This window comes from Eschrichtius robustus, chromosome 3 (genome assembly GCF_028021215.1).
Source record: "Eschrichtius robustus isolate mEscRob2 chromosome 3, mEscRob2.pri, whole genome shotgun sequence".
Taxonomy (NCBI): Eukaryota; Metazoa; Chordata; class Mammalia; order Artiodactyla; family Eschrichtiidae; genus Eschrichtius; species Eschrichtius robustus.
The window spans coordinates 128,166,490-128,189,921 of NC_090826.1; positions in this window are offsets into that span (position 1 = coordinate 128,166,490).

The following is a 23,432-nucleotide window of genomic DNA, read 5'->3' on the forward strand; positions in this document are numbered from 1 at the left end:
TCACTAATAATTAGAGATAATTTGAAGAACGGTAAGAGTAAAGGATATCTAGATGTAGTATCATCAGGCAGTAGAAAAGTGTACCAACTAAAGAAGACAAAAAGGGTTGAAAGCACTATGGTCTTCAGAGTATTACTTGCTGATGATCACTAACAGTTTCAAGATACCCCTTAAGAATGCCTTCACTTGGCTGGATAAGTGGAAAATTATACAGTAGTGTTTTCATTGTCCTCTAAAGTCATTGTTGCCCATCTTGTCCCCAAACCATTTGCTCCATAGTTTAAAAACTAGATTTAATTTTGAGGTTTACATAAGCCAAATACATATTTTTATCCCCAAAGAGGCTAAAAACATATCCTGTGCTCCAAAAATTTAGTTTATTTTTAACATTTGAGAAAAACAGTGTTATTTCCATTTGTCAGAGCAAGTTGCTCTTGTCTTCCATGTCTAGAGGGGGTAATAGAATCAAAGAGTGAAAGATACATAGTTTGAATAAAACATGTTCAGTATTATATTTTTTCATATCTAAAAACATGTAAATCAATGAGATTTTTCAAAAGGTACAGAAAAAGAAACAAAAGCTTGATATAAACTTCTTGGCTGGTGAAGAAACTCAGAAAACAGAAAACAAATGAAGCAATCATCCCTCCTCCACTCCTCACTCATCTTGGTCTTTCCCCTTTTTCAGGCGGGCCATAATATAATTTCCAGAGAAACATGAAATTTTTCTTTATCAAAGAGGGGCAGAGGTTATAAAAAGTTGAGAAACACCTTTAGAAACCCACCAGCTGGAGAACTATTTAAACATCACTAGGGACAACATACTTCCCCCATGAGGCATGCTACAGGAAGGAGAGGAATTGAAGTCTTTAATCTCTTCTGTGGTAAAAGGAGCCCCCCAAAATCAGATTATAAACATTGGAATACTAGCTCGAGTGGTTCCACCAAAGATTTTATTGCAGTGACTGTGTCAGACCTTTGCTCTTATCAGTTCTCTTAGGAATAGTCAAATGAACAAGATCCCTGAATAAGGATCTTTACACACTGCTAATCCTACACTCACTTAAAAAGAAAAATGAAAAAATAAATATTACTCTTATAAATGCCAGTTTTATATGCATTTAATACAGGTTACTCTTTTAAAAATGACCTTTCACTTAAATGAGACTTGCACTGATACACACAAATTTTCTATAAGAGCCAAGTATTTTTTGCTTATACTAAGAGTCTGCTTGCCTTCTGATATGAAGTATATGACTTCAGTACCTTCCATTGGATTTTTATTGCTTTGCCTCATTGAGATTTCTGCTCAGTGTGTCAACCCCATTTTATTCAATGTGGCTTCTCATTAAGATTAGATTTTTGAGTTGAAATAATATTTCACAAAAAAGAAAAAAAAAATTGCTCTCTTTGGGCAATAATGACCAATTCAAGATGATTTGCACAGTGCTAAAGAACCATAGATATGGCAAGTCCTGATATCTCATCTGCTGCTGAATTTCTGAAAGTTTCAGGAAAGTTTGTGTTATTAATGACAGTTCATGGTTGTAAGTACATATTTATATGTCAAAATTATCAGCTGACACTTAAGCTTACATTGATAGAATCACTGCAATATTTACATTATAAAGGGAATGAACATGCTAGAGACAATCGAGTTGCATCAGTGCTGGGCTGTGGGTGATGGTTAAGGGGGTTGTGACACTTTGAGTCTTGCTAGGGCTTGGTTGATACTGCAGTTAGAATAAGGATGGGCTCAAGGCCAAACGGATTTTAAGAGCTGAGAATCTCAGACAACAGTAGAGGCTGCCTCTAGAGTTGTATAAAAGAAATGCCTACGCAGCTCAGTAAACAAGTTACATCTCCTTGCGTGAAGGATACTTAGAAACACTGTTTACTACCATTGATAAAGCCTCACTGTATATGTGGCAAGGCTGGAACTGGCTGAAACGGCAGAGCAGGGCCGCTATGCAAAGTGCTGGACAGGACAGTTGAGCTCATCCAGAGACAGACTCAAATAAGGTAATAAAATCAGTCATGGAAAACAGACAGCTTTCAGATCATATGTAGCAGCTGAGTCAATCTTACCCTCATGCCCAGATGGGCAAATCCAGATTCTTTTGCTGTATGCAGATGGTTTATCCTAGTGGACATCTTGGGACTAGGTAACAATGGCATGAGGTGGATTTAACTCCTGAGATGCTTCATTGGCAGTGGGTCCCTGACATCAAACTCAGAAGACTTCTTTGAAAACTATCTAATTGTGGGTAATTTGAATCATCCATTGCATTTGTAAGACTGACCACTGGATATTTTTGTGATTTCACTGTCTTGCAAGCCAAGACACGTTCACATGAATCAATTTTCTAGTTGATGAAAAAATGAAATAGACATCGAATATAAGATGCCATTGGTGATTGGATACATATTAAGGAAGAAATTATGACATGGACCTATACCGTTAGGACTACTTTTAAATGGAGGATCAGTTTCAAAGGGCTCACTGGATAGTCCTAAGTTTAAGAATGTAAGTTCCACTTAATATTTGAATATCTAATACACCCCAAAACACTGATACTCAGATAAATATGAAATGTTTTTTGTCCAAGAGGCAGTAATTGCATAAAAATGTAAGTTAACCTCAAAAGGAAATGGAGTTAGTTACCTGGGGTACAGTTTCTTACTAACAGATACATAGTTGTGAAAGGATGGAGGCAAAATTTGGTGTTAATATACATTTTTTTTTCTGTAAAAGGGAACCATAGCTTTCATCAGACTAAAAATTGGTCAAGATTATTGTTTTGTAGTTTGAGTTGTAGATTCTGTTTCCACATAGCACCAGATGTCTATTATTTCTGAGATAAGGGTGTTGATAATTTATTATCAAGAGAGAATACTTGATAGGATCTGAAGTAACCTCTACTGATTTTAATTTTAAAAACCGTTTTTCTTGGTGTAACTGGCCATAAATCTGCCATTCAGATGGACCTGGTTTATTGCTTTGGAAAGGGAGGAGAAGGAAGACTTTCTAAGGTGAAAGTCTTAGAAACGATTAAAAGTAAAAAAAAAAAAAAAAAAGTCAAGATATTAAAAAAACCAATTAGAAATGTGAAAACATGAGCAGCAACATATAATTCTTAACAAGCAATTGAAGTAAACTCAAATTTTAAACAAACTTAGGAATAACAGTAGTTTTAAAATTACTTTTTGCCAAAGCCAAACTTTTGAAACTACTTGGCCTATTTATAGGCTAAAGATAGATATAGCTAGATGGATAATGGAGACAGATGTAAATAGATCAACCATGGATACCAGATCACCTAAAATTCAAAGCCATGGAGTAACCTTATTTTATTAGCATTTTTTGAACAACAGAGCAGGCAATCTTATATAAGTTTTAAAATACTGTGAATAATCTGAAGTAGTAAGAGCCAATATAGAATAAAACTCATCAGAACAATAAACGGAATTAAATGAAGTAAAGTTTGCCCACCTATTTTCAAGCAAACCAGAATACGCTATTTGATATATTATCATTTGGGGCTCTCAGCTTTAGAATGAAGGGACTATCTTGTTGAATAGCATAACCTGAGAGCCTGTTACACAAGAGACACTTGATAAATATTTGTTAAATGAATGGAGTTTGATATTGCAGAAACTTCCCTACCATCACAAAACCTGTAGCACTTTCAAATGCTAATGTCTGGACTCTGAGATGAATCCACTGGGAAAAGAGCTCTTAGTAATATTAAAGACATGGGACTAGTTCTTCAGAGCTGAATCAGAAGGTGCCAATGACCTGGGGAGCAAAGGGAAGAGGGGAGGGAGGACTTTGAAAATGAAGTATATACATCACATTTATTGGAATACCTAGACCAGCTTATATCTATAACCAGTATCTGATTGGTAAAGGGGGTAGTAGTTTATTCATTCTTATAAAGAACTATAGTGGTTCCTATCATATATCAGCAAGTCAAGCTTTCTGTGATTTAATAAATACCTAAACATGGATTTTTCTTACATATATGTGCATGCTGGGTAAGGTGCAGCATGCATAAATCAGAATTCAATACAAAATTCTACTCATAAATGACAGATTTTCAACAGTCTGACCTTAACCTTCAGTTAATAAAAGCATTTTTGTGTTTGAAATATACCCATTCACGATATGCAACTCACTTTATCTTGTTTCCATATGGATGGGGCTGGCAATGGGGGAAACAATGACACATCTGTCTTGACTGAAAGTGTTCTACCAATCCTCCCTCCTCTCCAATCCATCTCCTGTTCCCTGCCTGCCTCCCCGCCTCTCCAGCACCCCACCCCAAACAAGTGGCTTCAAGAGAGGAGTAGCATAAGGTTGCTACCAGTGGTGATTGCTGTTGGCTGCATCTTTGAACTTAGGCACATGTCTGTCTAGCAGTGGAAACAAAGGTCTCTGCAGCCCCACTAGCTGGTGCTGTGCTGCTTCTGTCTTCAGCCTTCATTAATGAGGCAACGTGAAGGCAAAACCTTCCATTCCTCTCCTCAATCCCTTCCCCCAGCGGAGCATGGGATAGGCATTAAGTAAGGCCTCCTTCTCTGAGAGCATTTCCCCCACTTGAGCGTTCTCTCACAAGCCCCCTTTGTTCCCTGCCCTCCGCCCCATCTTATGCTGCAGCAGCAGTTGCCCAGATGTTCTCTATCAAAGCCGAAGCCATGGCAGCAAACTTTGGCACACATGAAAGTGCACTGAGTACTGGCCCTCCAGAAATACCTTTTCCACCCCTCTGATTTCTGCAAATATTTTTAAATGTTAATGGGTTCCACTCACCCACAACCTAGGGGGAGGTTACAGAACAGGGCTCTCTGTGTCCAGCAAATTAGCAGCCCAAGGATACTGCTTGGCGCCTGGGTTCTGTCCCACCCTCGGGCATTGGCTGTGGTTCTCCAACCTTGAATTGTTGAGGCCAGTTTGCCAGCGCATAGCTTTCTAGTGACAGAGGTTAGATGGATGGTTGACAGGAAAGTTGCTTCAAGCTACAAAAAAGAAAGGGCCCTATCTTGCTCTGAAGTTTCTGAGAGCAAGAGAGATCCTTTGAGCATCATGGAAATAAGATTTTAAAGTGTTTATTTTGCCTCTTACTCAGCCTCTATCTTTTTTTTTTTTTTTGGTTAAAATTTTTTTCCAATTCAATACATAGGCACAGAACAATGTGATGTGTGCTCTGGGACTTTGGGTATCATGTCCATTTTGAAGTACTTTAAATATACAATAGAAAATGGTATATTAACAGAAGCCTTTGTGCAAATTTTAATAAAATAAAAATTTAGATCTTTCACATGGAGGCAGGAAAGTGATATGTATTTGGAGGAAGAAGAATGGATGGCACAAGAAAGACTTATTCATCTTCCTTGCATTGAAACAGTATGACAGCTGTTTTAAGGCCCAGTTTGAGGCCTCTAAAATGCCCAGTTTCAAAAGATAATTGAAAGCTACCTTTGAAGAGTCTTTGTTTCTAATCCTGTCCTCACAATCTCACCAGTCACTCTGGAAACAAATTGCTTCAATGTCATCACCTCTAGGCCCTTGTTCTCCATGGCTAAGGCTCCCTTGATACTCATGAAGTCACAATGCTTGAGCCAGCTAGCCCATATGCTTTGTTCCTGCCCATGCTGGGGAGTGGAGGACTTGGCCCTCAGGTCTCGGGCCTCCTAGATTTGAGCTTCAGATAATCGCACCATGATTCAAAGACTTCAGAATGTGCCAGTTAGACCATCAGTATTCCTACTTCCAGGCAAAATTTTATCCTACCACTTTTTAGAGAGGAGTAGTTGGAAAATTAGGAGATTTGACTGCGGAGCAAATAGAAGAGTACACAACCTAGATAACTCTTGAGAATCTTGAGAAGTAAAACCAACTACCCACACACTCAGCCTGGGCACTGAGAAAGGAAATAACAACTTACTGCCTAGATTCATGTGATTTTGCTATTCCACTGTCTTCATTAGCATTTTAAATATTTATTTATTTATTTATTTATTTATTTATTTATTTATTTATTTATTTATTTAACTCTTCCAGGACTGTCCTACTGTTTGATTGTTCAATACAGGAATTTCCCCAAAGACCCATCAACTCTTCAACAGAAAACATCAACAGACAAATGCTCAAATTCTTTGGAATCCCTTGGTTCAAAACCTTCCCCTTGCACTTTCTACCAATCCTGGACTTCTTACCCAATCCTAATCTAGTCCCCACATTGAGAGCAGATTTAAACCAGACTTTCAATCCTCAATAAATTCTGATCTTACCGTTCCCCCTTTCCCCTCCCATATACTGCCAAAGCTTTGTGAGGTAGTACTTATTACCTTACCTTAAGATAGAGCTGAATAAGTTCAGCTCTATCTTACCCACAGATTGTGTTGGTGTTATTTAGGGAGCCAACCGTTGATACCCTTTTGTTTAACTATAACCTGAGATGGAACTAAAAGTTTTAGATTGAATTTCATGCTAAAAACTGGGGGAAGTAGGACAGTTTTTTTCAATTCTCTATCTTCTTTCCCTCAAAATTCTTCTTCTCTATTATTTGAAAAGTTCTGAGATAATTAAAAAACTGAAATTAAGAAGAATCTCCATTATGAGTTAATTCTAAAATGAAGTTTAAATAATGTTAAGAAGCAAAGCTTTATTTAATAAATTAAAAATACAAGCAGAGACCATGTCTTTAATCTCCAATTTTTAGTAATCACAAATTAATTTGGTGCAAACCAGAATATCTGTAATATTTATGTCAATGTCAAATCATTGGGACTTTTTAGATGTGGGAAAACTCAGCATACAGAATTCTATCGTTGGCAGTCCCTGTAAGCATGACTCATCCTGGGTCCATATTGATAAGGTTCCAACATAGGAACTACCTTGATATCAGGCAAAAGAGTGTAACCAGACAAATAAAGCACACATGGAACTTCATTAAATTTATTTTTAAACAGCGACCAAACAAAGCACAATAATAGATGTCTGATATAAGACAGGTGTCTCACCAAAGAATATGATGATAATTACACAGACCACTAAAAACTCTGGAGAGGTGTGCTGAATCAAAGGAAAGAACTGTAAAATAAACACTGCTCTATTTACAAATGCCTTGGTTTAAAAAAGAAGCAGAAGAAGAAACAGAAGAAGAAATCCAATGAAGATTTAATATACAACAGTGTTTCTCAGGCTAAGTCAGTAGACACTAGGAGCCTGCAAAAATTTTGGCTTTTCTTTAAAAAGGTTCTGCAAGTTTGAGGACCACTGTTAAAACACTCTAAATCCTTACTTAAACCAATATAAAGAAGATAAGACTTCTGGTTTAAGAAGGCAAGCTGAACATAATTATTCATCTGTTTCACCTCCTAAAAATCAGAGAAAGCGTAAATAAATAAATTTTTAAAAAGGTGTTAACAAAAAAAATTACATCAACCAAAACAGGATGCCATGAAAAAGAAGTTTCCAGAAATTATCATGATTAATGAAATATGGGCTGAATTGTAGAATGAATGAGACTCAAGATCAAATCAGTGAGCCAGAAGGGTAAACCAAAAGATTCTATCAGAATTCAGTTGAAAAAGACAAAGAGATTAAAAGGATGAGAGAAAAGATGAGATGTAGAATATATCTAAAAGTTCTGCCATGCATTTAGTAGGAGTTCAAGAAAGAGAAATTTAAAAAATAGAAGGAACAAAATCAAATAAATAATAAAAACACTAAAGAACAGCAACAACAAAATTTCCCCTAGATAAAGTCTTTTCATAGTGAAAGAACACACTGATAGCAGGGAAAGAATAACATCCAGACATTTTATTAAACTATATGTACTCCAACAATAAGTAATAAACTATGAAAGAGACAAAGAGTATAACTAAATAGAAATGAAAATTAAAACAGCATCCGACCTCTCATCTGCAACAAATACCTAGAAGATAACAGTACAATACTTTAATAAGGGACAACTAGAGTTTACATACAAAGTAAACTATCATTTAAAAGCCAGGGCAAATAATAATATGAAAAGTCTAAGAGTTGAACACCAATAATCTTTCTGAAAAAATACAAAATAATGTACTATAACTAAAAACAGAATTTAAGAAAGAGGCTAATATAAGAAAAAACTGTGAGCAAATAAAAGATGAGGCCTGCAGTTAAGTTCAAGTAGAAATTGACAATTGACTCTAAAGTTAATTCAATTGCCAAGAAGTGATTCATCAGCAATCAGAAACACAATGATAGAAGAGGATGCAAATATACCCAGATCAATCCAAAAGGATTCGAAAAAATCTTCAAATGTAAATTGATGATGCAGTGCATTGTTAAAGAGAAACTATGGTAAAGGATTTGTCTGCTCTGGGAGATAGAGGAGATTCAGATTCTGATTAATTCTTGATGTTGATAGAAAAGTCAGTATCAGTATATAATTATAAATGCATAAGTAAAAGTATTTATTTTTAAATTACCATAATATGGACACGGCATATTATTTCTCCCCTCTGCTTTGGCCCTAAAAAGGTTCAGAGCCAAAATCGTGATATAGCTCTAGAAAGTATATGAAATCCTGAAACATGGTTTTGGTAAACTACCCTCATTCCTGGCTCCATTTTATTTTTTCTGCCCTTACTTTCCCTTAACTTGGATTTCCTCATTTCCTTTAAAGTAAAATACATTGGCAAATGTGTGTACATACGTACCTATTCAATATATATGTGTGTGTATACATAAGCATCACCTTAAATTCTTTCGGGCCTAGGCAGGGATATAAAGAGCACAAATTTATCATTTCTTGATACATGATTTCCATTAACTAAAGGCAAGTGTACACCTTAGCCACATTACTATTTAATCTCCATCTTATTAATGTAATCCAAAGATTATCTGGCCTAGAAATGTCTTAACCTTAAAATGGTTTACAAACTGTCTACCCTTCTGAATATCAATGACAGCTTCACTATATCTCTTATCCACATACTGAATCTTATGTAAATTCAATGACCAAAAAGAAACATTTTTTAATATTCAAAGTGATTGGCTAACTGCCATAATCTTTAAAAAAACAAACAAAAACAATACTTGAAGCAAAAGAGTGCATTAAGAGCATGCACTCTTGAGTCAGACTTCCTGGATTAATCCCAATTACTAGGTGTGGCAACTTGGAAAAGTTACTTAAACTCTTTGTTCCTCAGTTTCCTTACCTGCAAAATGGGAGGGATAATAAGAAGGTTGTTGTGAAGATTTAAAAAGATAAACATGAGAACCTCTTAGAACAGAGAATGCCAAAATAAATGTTAGCTACAATTATTTTAATAAAATATTTTCCTGAAAGACATCTTTCCCAGAAACATTTTAGCATTCTCTCATACAAATGATTGTTTCAAGGGATCCAGATCAAAGCTCATTCAGATTCTTTGTGAAAAACAAGTAATATAAATAAAAAATGACCACTTTGACTTTTTCTATTTCCATTCATTTTGCCAAACCACTTATTCAATAGCTACTTAAAGTTTATAACTAGGCACTTGCTCAAAATTCTCCATTTGATAAGGTGACTAAATTCTGTCAAAACTTTCCCAGGCGGTATATCCCCAAAGAAATGGTACTAGTCCATTTTACCCAGTTAAATCAAATTTTCCCTTTAAACTTAGACCTTTATAACTGATGGCTTCCAAAATGTACCTTTAGTAAATATAAAAGAATTCCTCTTCAGTGGTCTGCTGGAGCAGGCTGGCATCAACTGATAAGAGGTGACTGTATGCATCTCTTCTTAACTCCACATTTCATACTTAAACTATGGGAATCGAGAAATCAAGGTGGTTGCTGGCTTTTTTCTTTTCTTTCTGGAGAGCCTTTTGTTAAACATTCCCAGCAAATCATAGCCTCTAGCTCAAAAGAACCAGTCTTTGTGAAATCCCAGAGTTAGAGTGTCCATGTTATCTTTTACAATACAGTGTATTTTAAAAGCAGGTATCCGAAGACATCCTGATTTGAATATACAAAAGAAATACAGTGCAAAAAAAAAAAGTGTGTTTTTATCTATAATATTCTTACTTGTGAATCTAGCTTTCTATTCTGGTTTAAAATTTTGAGCACAAATCTTTTTAGATGGAATAGCGGTAATGTGGTTTGATGATTCCACATACTCAATTAACTTGGAAATACTGATACATGATGTAAGTCCTCTTAGAAATTCAGTCTGTTTTATTCAAAGAAGTTTAAACGCAGAATATTTTATTTTGCTCTGGAAATTTTATAAAGATGTTTTGCCAAAAGCACTAAATATTTGATTCTACTTGTTACGACTTGCAGGAACTGCTTTAAATTTATTATAAAAAGTAACAGCAACAGCAACACATTTTCCCCTTTCATTAAGGTAGTGAAAAACAGAACTTTAAGAGCTTTTCCATAAAAATGCTCTAAAATATTCCATTAAAATTAAAAGGCAACTGCCATTTCACACGTGGTCAGATTTAACTATTCAAAGTTATTTTAGGTATATCAGTCTCCAAAGACCAAACTACCTGAGAGTCCAGCTGTGTTCAAAGATCTCTAGAACTTAGCCGCCAAAGATGGATAGGGCTGACCAGAGAAGGGAAGAATAATTTTGGGTGCAATATTAGTATCCTATTCCCTATTCCTCACTTAATTATAGGTTTCTTAATGAAACAGTCATCCTGCAATGATCAGGGAGAAATCCACAGTAGAGACTTCCCTGGCGGTGCAGTGGTTAAGAATCCGCCTGCCAATGCAGGAGACATGGGTTCGAGCCCTGGTCTAGGAAGATCCCATACGCCGCAGAGAAACTAAGCCCGTGTGCAACAACTACTGAGCCTTTGCTCTAGAGCCCGCGAGCCACAACTACTGAGCCCGCGTGCTGCATGCTCCGCAAGCCCCCGCTTGCCACAACTAGAGCCCGTGCACAGCAACGAAGACCCAATGCAGCCAAAAAATTAATAAATTAATAAATTTATTAAAAAAAAAAAAAGAAATCCACAGTAGAGCAAGGAGCTTGGAACAAAAGCCCAATTCCAATATTGATAGCATGTGACCTCACATCAGCAATGGTGAATTGAGAGTCTTAATGGCAAGCAATCTTCCAAGGTTGTGGGAAATAATAACATTTCAGTTGAAATCTTATGCTCTCATGATTATAAAAAGTATTTTTTAAAATGCTACAATAATATGCATATTTGTCTTTAAATATTATACTCCTTCTGGTATGGTTCTCCTTGCCTAGTTTTGTTTTATAGCAATACTTCTACATTTTAAATATGGTTCAAACATTAGTTGCCACAAAGATATGTAGTTTCATGCATGAATAACTCATTAATGTAGTTCTTAGGGTGGCCCATTATTCGTATGTTTAATTAGCCCTAGAATCAGACTGTGTTAAATACTTGTTTAAATGTCCCAAATATCAGGAAATGAGTACCCTATATTTTTCAGGAATTTATTATTGACTTTTGTACTTAAACCTTAACAATCCTTGTTAGGGTCTCTCCCAGAACCCCAACAAAGTCTGAAATAACTTACTTTTACTTTAGTACCAGATGCTGATGTCTTTGGAATTTCATTTTTGGTAGAAAAGAGAGTTATCAAAAAAAAAAAAAAGTGAACTAAAGACATAAGATTAAAAAACATGGACACAAAAGATATAGTAACTAAATTAAAAGGCCAAAAGACTTGCCAATAAGTCTTTATCTCTGAACCAGTGTTAGAAATAGGATATGGGGATAGGAGTGTTTTTGTTTGGTTTGCTTGTTTGTTTAGACTTAAGTGAAAAGTACAGGGCTTGAAGACATACATATTTGGGGTATCATTCTGACTCTCCCATTTACTCATTTGCCTGACCCTAAGGAAATCACTCAACTTCAAGTGATTTCTACATTTCATTAGATTTCCTTTCAGATCCATCAAAAAATGAGAAAAAAATAGTGAACATTATTTTAATGATCTTATTTATACAAATACAGTATACATTCTGAAAAACTATAAAACAATGATAACATTCAGGTTAGGCCACTGCCCTTCCTCAAAATACCCCTTTTGAGAACTTCTCAGCCTCTGTTTTAGAAAGATTTCTTATGGTAAAGTCTGGCTATAATGTTATTTCAGGTGAAGGACTCCTTCGACTTCACACACACATTACCTGTTGGCAGGCCACTGGCTTTTCTTCCCCCTGAATCGAGGAAAGGGCAATTTCTTGTCTACTCACCTATGCATTTACTGTGAGCTCAACTCCATTTGGTGGAAAGCTGCCGTACACTTATAAGAGCCTAAGGGATACTGGGTGGTTGTCATCTTTCTCTTGCTCACTCCCACCACACCAAATGCCCTGGCAAGGTTGCTGCACCTGGACTCTGCATTCCCTACAGAGCACCTTGTTAACAAAATTGTGGAAAACTTGTACTAAGTTCAGAGAAGAGCTACTAAAATGATTAAGTGACTGAGGGGACCAATTTATAAGGAACTCAGAAATGTTTGGTTAAGTGGTAATTACCCTAAAAAAGGTGTGGTGGCTCTGGCATTAAGTTTGAATTCCAAACCATTCTTGGCAAAAAGACCTCCTTTCAGGCCTCTACGTTCAGAAATGCTCTGAAGAGGGAGCAGAATCTCCCTCTTGTTTGGGTCCCCGAACCACTGCACAGGCTGCTTGGGTGATATTTCCACTTAAGTGTAATGACTTCTACAAACAAGCACAGAAGGAAAACTACCAAAGCAGAGAGCTCACTTAAGAAGGCTGAAGGGTGCTTAAAGGAAAGTCTTCTTGGGAATCATGAAGAACAAGCCTGGGCTGTGACGGGCCAGTCCCTCCACCCCTGTTAAGCACTTATTCACACCCCATTGCCAATCTCTGCTCGATGGGTGGTACCATTTAATAAGACCTGCTGACTGAGTCCAAGTGTGCGAGTCTGCCTAAAATACACTGCTGGGAATGTTGAGTCCTTCAAGAATGACAGTTCCCACTTGGCCAAAGAGGAAAATCTAAGAACACCTGTAACAGTTAAGGAGGCTGAAAGGGATAATTCCGCATAGCAGTATTTCCCAAAATGTCTTCCAGGTGATGTTACTATGTGTTACACATACTAAAAAAGAAAAGAGCTAAAAACTGGAATAAACGAAGCTTCACCTTGTGTGTATGTACACGATGTGTTTGCTAACAGTAGCACCTCTCAGAGCCATTAATATGCTAAAGTCCGTTGTGTCTCACTAAAAGGGGTGGCGTGTACACTATTTCCCAAATTCAAATTGAGCATGGAATGCTTTACTCCTGAAGTACAGGTTCTTTGAACGCACAGCCACTTCCATAATGCCACTTATTGGGTTGGCCAAAAAGTTCATTTGGGTTTTTGGTAGCATCGTTCGGAAAAACCAGAACAAACTTTTTGGCCAACCCAATACAATGCTGCACTCAGTAAATAAACAATGAAATGTATGAATCGGCCTAAGCTAGAAAACGAATCTTAAATCCCAATCCACTCCTCTTTCCACCACACTGATATTCTAGTTACACTTCACTTACATGAATCTTTTTATCCTGTATAAATTAAATTTGTTTACTAGAAGCAGATTGACCACCTGAGGCTACTACAGCTCAAGCCTGAGGGCCTTCCACTTGCTTGAGGCTTCCAAGTCCCTGAAAGTAAGTGTGCGCTTATAATATTGTAATCTTTTTTTCTTAAGGAGGCCCCACAAAACTGTATAATCTTCATGTCCTACAAAACCTGCTGTTACCATATAAGATGAAAATGACTCAATAGCTTGTCACCAAATTTGTAAGTTATGATTGAGATAGCTGAACTTAAATTACTCATGATATGACAGACTAAAATTCACTTTAGATTACTCTCAGGTCACCTTTGAGAGAGAGGTATTCATCCTTCTGTGCAGGTAAAATGTAGATCCAAATAAGAACTAAAAGTAGATTCATTCCCTCTGTACGCTCCATAAGAACATCAGCTTCAACCATCTCACTTTTTAGAATTCCTCTTAGGACATTCATCACCTCTATTCTTGTTTTTGTTTTTGTTTTTGTTTTTTAAAACACCTTACCCAATAGTATTACTTCTACTCTCCCTACTTCTCAATATTTTAAGACCACGAATAGCCACTTTGAAATCATCACATTGTAAATATTACCACAGTTGAAATTCCTTCTGAAGACCATCTGAAGTTTCTGTATCATTTTTTTTTCCTTGAGTAGGGACTGACATCTTTAAACTTGAACCCACAGTACTGCAATTTGGCATTCCACTTCAATTCTTTAAAAGCTTCATTTATACTTATCTTGTCTTTTGGAATTTCCTGTAGGCTGCCTCAGATAAAATAATTTCCAGTCTAATCTTCCTCTTGTCTGCTCTCTAGTTTGACATTATGCCTTCAAAATCAAATCCTATTATTTAATACAAAACAAAAACACCTTATTACAGAATAGTAAATCAATAACATTAACAGACTGACCTCGGTGATTCATGTATCCTATGACGGATAAGCCAATGTTTAAGCTTTGACTATTGATAGTCAAAGCTTTGTAAATTTCTTCTAGACTATTCATAATTTAACAAGATATTCTAACAACCACACACGCAGAAATCACTATCCAACCACCTGTGTCTTAGACTAAATCAATGCTTCACTCTCTCATTTTTTAAGTAAACTTATAGCTAAAATTACAAAACTAGGACTGAGTATAAAGGCCAAACATTTGACCTTCCTCTGTTTGCTTCCTATTATCTTCCTGAGTTGGTGACTATGAAAATATGCTAAGCCCAAAATAACAGTTGTGCACTGCCAGGTCATCCTCAGTCCCACTTCCAAGCCAAATGGGACTTCACAGACCTTTACAAGTCATAGTGTTTGTAAATATCCAAGGAAATTACTTCATTCAGTCAATTATTTCTGGAGAAAGCTGGCAGAATAACACAGTAATTAAACCGAAGACTAAACAGGAGACCTATTTTGCCCAGAAGTTCTAGTTAATGCTTTTAATGTATTTTCATTTCTTAAATATGCTTGAAATACCAGTGTAATGAAAAGGCATTGCCTCTTCATAGAGAAACATATTTAAAATATTCCAGTGAAGACAGCATATGGAAAAGGAAAGAGAAACTCAGTATGATTTCTTATTTTCAGTGTGAGGAATTCTGAAATCAAAAAACAACTGTATTCAAATGCAAATAGAATAGACATCCCAAAGCCAGGACATCATGTGGTCAAGACTCAATTGTCTCTGTGCTAGATATTCACTTCATAGTGAATATGCTGTCTGCAGCATATTCTTGCCCTCCGGTCTCCCTTTGGCTCCTCCAATTGGCCACCAGCATATTCTGATTCACCCATCCATCCATTCATTCTTTGAGTCACCATCTCAAGTGACTTGTAACGTTACTTGTAATGTAGCCATAAACAGAAATACTTTCCCACATACCTCTCCTAGCTGCCTAATGGTTATACACTTGGAGACAGACAACAGTTCAAACACAAAGTAATAAATTAGAATTTAAAAGCTAATGGAAAGAGCTTTGAATGCTTCCCAAAGGAAAATGCAAACTGTTAAATTACTTGTAGTACTTCATTTTAAAAAGCCTCTTCCTTACAAATAACCACCATCTTTCCTAGTACCTGATGCCATGAATACAAAGGTTAAAAAAAGGGAAAATTTTGGGCAATCTGTAACAGTCTAAAGAATGAAGTAAGAGAAGTTGGCAAAAATCAAGACCAGCTAAGGGAAACCAAGTCAGAAAATTCCAAGGTTGAGTGAAATTGGGAGAGTTAATGACTAAAAAGTGCTTCTGCTACACTTCAAAAATATTTCTCATTTCTCTTTGTCAGGACACATGGTATTTCACTCACTAAAGATTCTTCTGGATGAATAAGCATACTCTTTTGAAAATGCAAATAACATGGGATTAAGAACTCAGCTATATAAGAATTTAATGAGATGTATGCCACAGTTCTTTATAAACTGAGGAATACTACAAAATCAGAATGGCAGGTAGGTAAGATAATAGATTCTGGAGTCATACTGCCTGAGTTTGAGTCTTAGCTCTATTACTAACAAGCTATGCAAGTTTGGGCAACTCACAGTCTCTTGGTGCCTCAGTTTCCTCATTTACACAACAGGAATATCAGCTGAAAGAATTCCACAGTGTTGAAAGGCTTAGTTAATATATGTAAAGCACTTAAAACAGTACTGGGACTTGCACTGTTGACCAAAATGGAGTAAGAGGGATTGAATTTATGTTCCCTCCTAAAACAACCACAAACAAACAAGCAAATAGAATATATGAAACAATGATTTTCAAGACATAGGCAATGGAGAATAGTTATCCCTGAGACATGGGAAACAAACGAAGCAAGCCCTATGATTGCCCCAATTTAATGCCTTGAGAGAGTTCCTAGGCCACCAAATGGGGTGGGGGAGAGGGGAGAATCCAGGCAAAGCCTGCTGGACTCCCTAGGTTGAGGAGATGAAGTTCAGAGTACCAGGAGAACAAGGGGGTCAGGATTTGCAAGACAGAGTACCAGAAAGGAAAGAGCTGCACAGGAAAGGAATGATGGAGATCAGCAGAGGGTACCCTCAAATATGCAGCAGAATAGTGATCAGCACATGCGTGTGTGGAAACTGTGTGAGGCCAGGGAAAGAACTATCCAAAAGCACCAGAGAATACAGTACACAGCACCCACACAGGACCAGGAATAGGGGCTATTGCCACCAGTCAGACTGGAAAACCTCATAATTCACAGAGCGTTTGGTAGAGTACTCAACAGATTCTTGCCTCAGTAGTAGGAAATAATTAGTCTTGAGTAAACATTTCTCTGGTCATGTCTAACAAATTTTAAAAGTTACAATTCTCAAAAAGATAAAACTATCTCCAAGTAACTTAACTGCATCTCAGAACAAAGCTCAAAAATATTTATAGGAAAACAAAAATAGCTAACACCCAACATGATAAAATTCACATCTTGAATCAAATCAAAGTTTACCAGGCATGCAAAGAAGCCAGAAAATATGAATCATATTGAAGAAAATAATTAATCTATTAAAACTGACCCAGAACTAACACAGATGTTAAAATCATCAGACAATGACACTAATATTTATCACTACTGTATTCCATATGTTCAGAAAGTTAAGGAGATATACCAAAGATATAAAAAGATCCAAACAGAACATCTATAGAAAGAAACTACAATGTCTGTGTTGAAAAAATACACTTGATGGGATTAGTAGAAGGTTAGACATTGGATAAAATATTTGTGAATTTGAAGACACAACAATAGAAACTATACAAAATGAAGCAAAAAGAGGGGAAAAAAAACCATGTTAAAAAATAAAAAGAGTATCAGTGAACTGCAGGAAAACTTCAAGTGGCTAACAAATGTGTAATGGAAGCCCCAAAAGAAGAGAGCAGGGAGGACAGAAAATATATTTGAAGAAATAATAGTAGTCTATTCCTTTTTATTACTGAATAGTATTCCATCACATGAGTAAAACATAGTTTGTTTATCCAGTTATTAAGCAATAGACATTGGGATCGTTCCCAGTATTTTGCCTGATATGAATAAAACTTTTTTGTATATTCAAGTACAAAAAACAAAAACAAAAAAACCAAAGGCAAAATAAAGACTTTTTTACATATATAAAAGCTGAAAGAATTCATCAACAGTAGACCTTAACAGTACTAGAAGAAATGTTAAGCCTTTTAGGCAGAAGGAAAATTATACCTGATGAAAATATGGATCTGCACACAGGAATGAAGAGCACAGAAATCTGTATCTATATGAGTAAATATATAAGACATTTTTATTTAAATCTTTTAAAGAAATAATTGTTTAAACAAAAATAATAACAATATATTGTGAGGTTTATAACATGTATAAGTTAAATGCATGAAAATAATAACATAAAGGGCAGAAGAGAAGTAGAATATATATTTGTAAGTTTCTTATATGTTGAAGTGTTATAATATTATGTGAATGTCAACTGTGATAAGTTAAAGCTGTATACTATCATTCTAAAGCAACCACTGAAATAATAAAATAGAGTTATAGCTAATAAGTTACCAAAGGAAATAGAATCATTTTAAAAATTTAATGAAAAAGAAGATGGGGAAGGGGAACAAACAACAAAGACAAAGAGAAATCGAAGACTGGAATATTTTGGTTTAAGGTTTAAGGTTTAGCTTAGAGGTTTAAGACCTAAACATAATAATCACATTAAATATAAACGGTATAAACACACTAATTAAAAGGCAGAGGTTGCTATATTGGATACAAAAGCAAGACCAATGCTGCCTAAACGAAAGGTACAACAAGTATGTTAAAAGAAAAAAAAAAAGATATACCATCCCAACATTATTCAAAAGAAAACTAGAGTGGCATATTAATATCAGACTAAATAGATTTAAGACAAATATTATCAGGCAAAAGGAGGACAAATTTTATAAGTGGGTCTAATAATCAAGAAGACATACAATCCTAAATGTTCATGCACCTAATAATAGGGCTTCAAGACACTAACGCAATACTGAGAGAACAGCAAGAAGAAATGGACAAATTCACAGTTATAGTAGGAGATTTCATTTCTCATCTCTCAATAAATAGAATAAGTAGACAGAAAACCAGTAATAATATGGGGGACTTAAAAACCACAATCAAACAAAATTGACCTGATTGGCACTAATAGAACACTCTATCCAACAACAACAGAATACATGTTCCTTTCATTTGCACACAGAATATTTTCCAAGAGAGACTACATTGTGGGGCATAAAACAGATCTCAATAAATATAAAAGGACTCAAACTATATATACTACTTACCTGATCACAATGAAAGTAAACTAGGAATCAGTAGTAAGAGAGGACTCTAGAAATCTCAAAATATTGATATTTAAAACTAAACAACAGAATTTTAATCAATGACTCAAAGATAAAATCAAAAGAGAAATTAGAATTGAATGAAAAAACACAGCACATCGAAATTCATGGGATTCTGCCAAAGCAGTACTTAGGAGAAAATTTATTGCACTAAACACCTATTTCGAAAAGAGAAAAGTTTTAAATCAACAACCTCAATTTCTACCTTAAGAAACTAGGAAAAGAAGAGCAAATGAAACCTGAAGTAAGCAGAAGAAATAAAACTGTAAAGATTAGAGCAGAAATCAACAAAGTGGAAAACTAATAAACAATAGAGAAATTCAGTAAAACCAAAAGCTGATTGTCTGAGAAAATAGAATTGATAAACCTCTTAGGAGAGTAATCAGATAAAAAGAGACAAGATACAAATTACCAATATCAGGAATTAGAGAAGTGATAACACTGCAAAATCTACAGATATTAAAAGGATAATAAGTGTTGGGGGCCCCCATACCACCCTAAGTTTTGATGATTAGCACTAGAAAGACTCAAAGAACTCAGAAAAACTGTTATACTTACAACTGCAGTTTATTACAGTGAACAGATACATATTAAAATCAGAAAAGGCAAAACACCCTCTCCCAATGTAGTTGTATGGACAGGTCTTAATTCTCCCATCAATGATGTGTGACAACACATATGAAGTATTGCCAACCAGGGAAGCTCATGTAAACCTTGTTGTCTAGGGTTCTTATCGGGAGTCAAGTCATGCAGGCATGGAACACCAACATCACTGACTTTAGCTATCCAGTCTCCAGCCCCCCCAGAGATCAAACTGATAAAGTATGGCCCAGAAATCCAGGTAAACAAAAATAGGCATTCACCATAAATCACATTGTTAGCATAAACTATCTGACAAGCACAAAGACCCTAGGCATATAAAGACAACCTTATCATGAAGGATGCTTAGAGGTTTTCTCCCAGGAGTCAGTCAAGGGCCAGTTATTTCTTTGGAATGTGCAGAGTTTGAACATCACAAACCCTCTGAGCTAACCTTTTCCTGAACAATAAGAACATTATGAACAATTTTATGCCAATACTTTCAACAACTTAGATGAAACAAAGAAATATCTTGAAAGAAAAACTACCAAAATCACTCAAGAATAAATAATCTAAGTAGGCCTTTATCTATCAAAGAAATTCAATTTGTAGTTAAAAAGTTTCTCACAAAGGAAAATTCAGATGGCTTCACTGGTAAATTCTACCAAGTATATAAGGAAGAATTAATACCAATGCTACACAAGTCTTTCAGAAAATCAAAGAGAAGAAAACATTTCTCATTTGGTGAAACCAGTATTACCCTGACCCCAAAACAAGGGAAACATTACACAAAATTAAACTTTAGACCAGTATCTCTCATGAACATATGCAAAAATTTTAACAAAATTTTAGCCAATCAAATCCAATATACAAAAAGCATAATATACTATACTATGTCTAAGTAGAGTTTATCCCAGGATGCAAGATTGGTGTAACACTGGCCAACTGATCAATGCAATTCACCATATTAAGAATCTAATAAAGAAAAATCATATTATCATGTCAATAGACCCAGAAAACGCATGCAAGAAAATCCGTTATCCATTTCTGATAAAAACTCTTAGAAAACTAAGAATAGAAAGGAATCTCATCAACCTAATAAAGGACATCTACCAAAAAAACCTAAAGCTAGCACTACACTTAATGGTGAAAGACTTTATGCTTTTCCCCTGAGATCAGAAACAAGAAAAGATACACAATCTCATTTTTCTATTCAACATTATACTGGTGGGTCTAGCCAGTGCAATAAGGCAAGAAAAGAAAAAAAGGCATTCAGATTAGAAGAAAGAAAGAAGTAAAACTGTCGTTTGCAGACAACATGATCATCCAGGTAGAAAATCCAATGAAATCTACTTTTAAAAATGCTGCTACAACTATTAAGTGTGTTGGGCTTCCCTGATGGTGCAGTGGTTAAGAATCCGCCTACCAATGCAGGGAACACGGGTTCGAGCCCTGATCCGGGAAGATCCCAAATGCTGCAGAGCAACTAAGCCCACGCACAACTACTGAAGACCGCGTGCCTAGAGCCCATGCACCGTAACAAGAGAAGCCATGACAATGAGAAGCCCGCGCACCGCAAGGAAGAGTAGCCCCCATTCACCGCAACTAGAGAAAGCCCGCACACAGAAACAAAGACACAACACAGCCAAAAATATAAACAAATAAATTAAAAATTAAAAAAAAAAAAACTATTAAGTGTGTTTATCATGGTTGATCAACAAAAATTGATTTTATTTCTATATAGTAGACACAAAATATTAAAAATTGAATAAAATTGCTATTTACAATAGCATCATCTTATTTATTACTTATGGGTAAATCTGATAGATGTGCAAGACATACATTGAAGATTATGGGATACTGCTGAAATGCTATTTTAAAGGCCTTATAAAGAAATAAAATGGCATCTTGATTCTTTTCAGCCTATTTATTTTTAAAATAAATTTATTTATATTTTATTTATTTATTTTTGGCTGCGTTGGGTCTTTGTTGCTGTGTGCAGGCTTTCTCGAGCTGTTGTGAGCGGAGGCTACTCTTCGTCGTAGTGTACAGGCTTCTCATTGTGGTGGTGGAGCATGGGCTCTAGGTGCGTTGGCTTCAGTAGTTGTGGCTCACGGGCTCTAGAACACAGGCTCAGTAGTTGTGGCGCACGGGCTTAGTTGCTCCACAGCATGTGGGATCTTCCCGGATCAGGGATCAAACCCATGTCCCCTGCATTGGCAGGCAGATTCTTAACCACTGTGCCACCAGGTAAGTCCCTTTTCAGCCTATTTTTAATGTTTTTTATTTACTAAACCATGAGGCCATGACTGCAACTAGCAGTAAGTAACAAATGGGGTTCATAGAAACTCATACTGGAAAGGAATCTCAGAATATATAAGATGTGGAAATGTTTCAATTCAATACTTAACTTTGAAAGGTTTCTTCTTTCAATATTTATGTGAGTGCTCAGTAGGTGTCAAACACTGTTTTACACTGAGTAAATAAAAAATGCATCGCCTGATCTTGTGGAGATATTAACTAGTAAAGGGAAATAGAAAATAAACAAATGCAAATAATTTAGGAGTTGTAATTAGTGCTAAATGAAAATAATAAAGAACACAGAAATGTAGGGAAAAAACTGGGGTGCTATTTGGATAGAATAGGGTAGTCACTGAAGTCTAAGTGGACATTCAGGTCAAAACCTGAAGCAGAGCCAGCCAGATAAGGTAAAGATCATTACAGCCAAATGGAACAGGATTTGGGAACGCCTTGGGTAGGGCAGTAGGGGATGGCAGGAGAGACTGGCATGTTCTAAAACTCCAAAGAAAGCCAACCTGGCTGGAGTGTAGGGAATGTGGAATAAAGGGAAAGACAGCACAATGGTCATGTAAGAGGTAGGCAGGGATCAGATAGATCATGCAGGCTCATGTAGGAACTGGGATTTTATTCAAAAGGCAACGGGAAGCTGTTTTACAGTTTTAAGCAGGCTATAGACATTAGATTTTTCTTTTCTAAAAAATTACTCTAGCTTCTCTGTTGGAGAATCAACTGGAGCCAATATAATAGTCTAAGTTGTCACAGATGGTCCCCTTTTGCTACAAACACAAAAATGCTGTATACTACACAACATGTTTTTATTTAAAAGAAAAAATACATCACAGAACTTAAAAGAAAGCAAAAAGAGATGTAGAAAGCAAATCCAAGGGGTACTCTACCTGAATGTGTGCTGGGGATTTGATTCCTAAACACATTTGAAGACAAGATCACCAAAATAAAGTTCAGAGTGTGGAAAGGATGGTCCACATGGTAACAGAGGATTAGAAAAAACTCAGCCTACTGCTTTGTAAAAGCAGTAAGGAAGACTGTTATCTCTACTTGAGGCCTGTATCATACATGGCGGTGAGATCTAAATTTATATTACAAGTTTAAAAAATTACCTTAAATCTGGTTTAAAGCAAATGAAACTTCTAGGGACCAGCAAAACCAATCTGTAGTCTCTCAATCCAAGATATAAAGGACTCTCACAGAACTTTTTTGAAGATAAACTCCCAATAAAATATACATTATTTGAAGAAACCAGTCACCATGAGGGAGAGCTAACAGAAACAACAAACAGTAGATTTAGAAGCTTGCAAATTGGAAATTATAACTTTATACAGATGTTGTCTTTTACCATAATCTTGCTCATGCTTGGTTCTCATTCAGGGTTAATGCAAAACTTTTTAAATACCTTAATTTCCATCTCTATTAAGATTACTGATAATTCTTGAAATCTACCCAAAGTGAGCTAAAGAAAGTTTATGTATAAAATTTAACATGGGGCATACAAGGTGGTTCATTTTTATTAGATGGAACTGGATAGCTGATGCCTGTAAATGGCAAACTGAATTAACTACCAGAATGTACCGATCCTCATCTACTATTTTGAAGCTAGATTATCTGTATACTTTAACGTATTTAGTCTAGCTTCAAAA